The sequence below is a fragment of the Portunus trituberculatus genome, chromosome 4 (assembly GCF_017591435.1).
Source record: "Portunus trituberculatus isolate SZX2019 chromosome 4, ASM1759143v1, whole genome shotgun sequence".
NCBI lineage: Eukaryota > Metazoa > Arthropoda > Malacostraca > Decapoda > Portunidae > Portunus > Portunus trituberculatus.
Window position 1 is genome coordinate 5,065,071 of NC_059258.1, and position 4,420 is coordinate 5,069,490.

At 44.6% G+C, this 4,420-nt stretch overlaps 1 long non-coding RNA gene across 1 annotated transcript in view; it reads left to right on the plus strand.

The window, feature by feature from the left end:
* LOC123512030 overlaps positions 1 to 2,089 on the plus strand; it is a 2,201-nt gene extending 112 nt beyond the window's left edge. Inside the window, exon 2 of the long non-coding RNA XR_006677013.1 lies at positions 1,679 to 2,089. This is a non-coding gene — a long non-coding RNA (uncharacterized LOC123512030). The remainder of the gene's footprint in view (positions 1 to 1,678) is intronic.
* The last annotated feature ends 2,331 nt before the right edge of the window (positions 2,090 to 4,420 follow it).

Consider the following 4,420-nt stretch of genomic DNA (forward strand, 5'->3'; position numbering starts at 1 on the left):
AACCTTCTATACACCTCACTCCCTCCTTCAATTAAACACTCCGTCACCCTCCGCAGCGCTGAATTGGTGAACAGGTGATGGTGATCCAGTGACAGGTCTAAGGTGTTGGTGAGCAGGTGTGGGTAGGGAAGGTTAGGTAAAGTAAGGTATGGTTTAGGCAAGGTTAGGTGGAAATAGACAATATGGTGATCGATTGATGGTTCTAAGGTGATGGTGAGCAGGTGTGGTGAGGTGTGGTGAGGTTTGGTATGATTAGGTAAGGTTAGGTAAGGGTTTAGATAAGTTTTAGGTAAGGTTAGGCAGAAATAATGACAATATAGTGATCGAGTGGCGGTTCTAAGGTGATGGTGAACAGTGTGGTGAGGTGTGTGTGGTTAGGGAAATTCAGGTAAGGTTTAGGTAAGATAAATATGGTTCGGTGAAATAATGACACTGAATAATGATAATAACAACAACCAGATGTTGTACTTACTGTTAGTCCATGTCTGTCCGCCTGTCTCGCTCTCAGATCTGTAAAGAGACAAAGGTGATTTATAGAACCTATATATACCACATTAGCTATCATTTTGCTGTCTGTCTGTTTGTCTGTTTGTCTTGCCGTCTTTCCTGTTGTGTGTGTGTGTGTGTGTTCATCGCAGCAAGCACAAAATATCATTAACACCACAGCATTTACCACAACGCTGTGTTTGCTGAGGCGTGAGGGACACTGGGACACAGGGAGGCCGTGCCATCCATCTGTCATGCTGTGGTGGAGGCGGGCAAGGGGCTGAGGTAACAACATACAACATTACAACACCTGGAGCCAGTGTTATGGTGTGTGGTGTCTCGCAGTCCTGGTAACACTGCTCACTGCTCACTATTGATGACAACGTTCGTGTTGAGACACACCTCGCTCTCTCATCACCACTATTTTGTCAGGCCACAGACATGATTAGTAAGTTTCTCAAGAGTGTTTCTCCTGTTAATGATAAAGAAATCTTGTCAATCTGTCGCTACAACGATAAATACACCCTTAGAAATCTGAATAATTCTAACTAAAGCCTTTAGAATTTCGGCAGAGGTGCAGCGCAGAGGTGCTTCAGTACAGGGTTCATCTCGTATTCTGAAGCAGTTCCCACCACATATCCACACTGTTCAAAATGCTCTAGTAAAGATACACGGGTTGTTAAGTTGTTTTTACGGTTCTGGTGACAGATTAACAAGATTTATATTATGTTATCAGGAAAAAAACGTCTCTAGAACGCGACTGTGGCCATAAAAGAAAAAAAATTCGTGGAGAGAGAGAGAGAGAGAGAGAGAGAGAGAGAGAGAGAGAGAGCGTGGTGGTGATGGTGGTGTGTTCATTCGGTGCCACCACCATGTCATTACACATTATATACGCGGCCTGCTTGCGGCCTGTCTGCTTATTTCATGAGGCGCTGTCTGCTCAACATGGCTATACCTCCCCATTTTCATACTCTCTCTCTCTCTCTCTCTCTCTCTCTCTCTCTCTCTCTACGAATCCAGATACCACTGTTGCGTGTGGCTTAAACAAACCTGCCTTACTCTTTATAGTAAATTAATATCCACCTTACGCCCCCACCCTCTCTCTCTCTCTCTCTCTCGCTAAGACCAGACAAACTAATGCTTCCTTTGTGACGGAACACTAAAACCTGGCTGTTCTTTGTTGTATTCCCAGGAAGAGCAAGGCAGACGAGGCGCGGGAGGCACAGAACACACGCAGCAGGGCGGAACAGAACAGCTCCTTGGTGACACAACAAAGAGCAAGCAGGAAATCAACAATACTGCATCACAACTGTTATATTCTTCTCTTTTGACTGTATTTCTTTTCTCTCTCTCATTTATTTGTCCTCATAGCTTAGTGATTATGCAGTTCAATGTTGTAGTGTTGTTGATTTGAGTTTTAACCAGTGTGAAATGGATCTGTATATCATTTATTTATTTTCTGAGTTAAAATGAAGCGAAAGGAAAAAAGGGGAAGGATAAGAATGAATAAAAGAAAGAAAGGAAGAAAGAACGGTTAATAAAAACAACTAATTTCTTCACTCATATATTTCAAACACACGTTAAAATAAAGATAACAACATCCTGTACACTATAATACCGCCCCCCCTCTCTCTCTCCCTCTCTCTCTCTTTCTCTCTTTCTCCCTCCAGTCAAACTAAAGACATGAATAAGATAGAAGTCGACAGGGAGGAGCAAAAAGTGAAGGTAGAACAAAATCACAGCTGGTTTGCAAGACAGGACAGAAAAAAAACTAGAGAAAGAAGAAAAAAAAAAAAAGATGTTCTGAATGTAAATCGAAATAGTCGGAAATGTTGATAAAAAAGACGTGTACAACAGACTGGCCCAATGATAAAGTGATGAGAGAGAGAGAGAGAGAGAGAGAGAGAGAGAGAGAGAGAGAGAGAGAGAGAGAGAAAGAGAGAGATAGTGACAGGCGGAGGATGGAAAACCGAATCAAGAAGTGACAGAATGCATGAAAAAGCAAATACTACTCTCTCTCTCTCTCTCTCTCTCTCTCTCTCTCTGACACGTATGACAGGTAACATCATTTTTTTTTCTTTCGTTTTTATTGTCGGTTTGAATGAGAGAGAGAGAGAGAGAGAGAGAGAGAGAGAGAGAGAGAGAGAGAGAGAGAGAGAGAGAGAGAGAGAGAGAGAGAGAGAGAGAGAGAGAGAGAGAGAGAGAGATAATAATAATAATAATAATAATAATAATAATAATAATAATAATAATAATAATAATAATAATAATAACATGGAAATAGTTTCGACTTTATATTAAGGTTCTTAGTTAACAAAATCATGTCTGTCTATCTGTGTGTCTGTCTATGGAGGAAAGAATGAGAAACGCAGAGATAAAGATGGAGAAATGGAGGAAAGGAAGGAAGGAAGGATGGCTAGAGAAGAAAAGGTGAGAGAAGAGAGGAACAGCGAGGAACACAAGACAAGGAAGACAGCTTAGGAAGAAAAGGAAAGAAGAGAGAGGAAGACAATAGGGAAGAGAGATAGGGTAAAGAAAAGGAAGATAGATTAAAAAAGAAGAGAAGAACAAGAAATATAGGACAATAAGGAAGAGATGGAGGAAATGAAGACAGCTTACGAAGAAAAGGAAAGAAAAGAGAGGAAGAGCAAGGAAAATAGTACAATATGGAAGAGGATAACAAGAACACAAGCAATGGTCTAAAACAAGAAGATAATGCTTGTCTATACCTCTCCCCGTCCACTGAGAGGGGAGAGGGAGAGGGAGAGGGGAGAGGGGCGAGAGGGAGGAAGAGAGGTAATAATAATGGTAGATGACAGCGAGTCGTCCCAAGAGACCTGAAAGAGAAACGACACAGACGACCCTACCACTTGGAAACTCTGAAGAGAAAGGCTTTTGAATATGTCACGACCACGGCGCCACCATCACCACCACCACCTCCACCACCACGATTTGGAAGCACTGAGATGGAGTATTGAATATGACACCATCATCATCACCATCACCACCACCAAAACACACCATTCACTACCTAACCACATCACCATCCTCACCATATCACCAATACCACCATCACCACCACCAAAACCCAAACCCATCACCACCACCACCACCACCACCAAAACACACCATTCTTTACTCAAACCCATCACCATCATCACCATAACACCGCATTACTACCCCCAACCACCACCACCACCACCACCACCACCACCACCACCGCTCTTCAATAAATGACTGGTCGCCACATCGGAAAGTGCAAAGGTTCACCAAGCGGCGGTCACCAATAATGCACGCTGGTCCGAGGCACGCGCCGCCCCGTGGTGACCCTACACCTTTGATGAGCCAAAATATATTAGATGAGGACCACCACCACCACCACCACGAGGAGGAGGAGGAGGTGGTGGTGGTGGTGGTGGTGGTGGGAATGTGTCGTGGTGTTTGGTCTCGAGAAGGAGGAGGAGGAGGAAGAGGAGGAGGAGGAGGAGGAGGAGGAGGAGGAGGAGGAGGAGGAGAGAAGAGAAAGAGCATGAGGAGGAGGAGGAGGAGGAGGAGGAGGAGGAGGAGGAGGAGGAGGAGGAGGAGGAGGAGGAGGAGGAAGAGGAAGAGGAAGAGGAAGAGGAAGAGGAAGAGGAGGAGGAGGAGGAGGAAAAGGAGGATAGAAGTAGTTTGTTTGGGTGTATTAGGGATGATGATGCTTATGTGTGTGTCATCCTCTCATCTCTCTCTCTCTCTCTCTCTCTCTCTCTCAACACTTACCGTCCATTTCGTGTGATTCTTAAGGCTTTTGTTTAGGGTTCGGCGCCTCAATGGATCTTTTTCTCGCTCTTCACCAGAACACACACACACACACACACACACACTTCCCGCCCCGCCACACCTCCCGCCCCCCTGACGCTGTCCCCTCGGGCGGCGGGAGGAGTGACTGGACGTA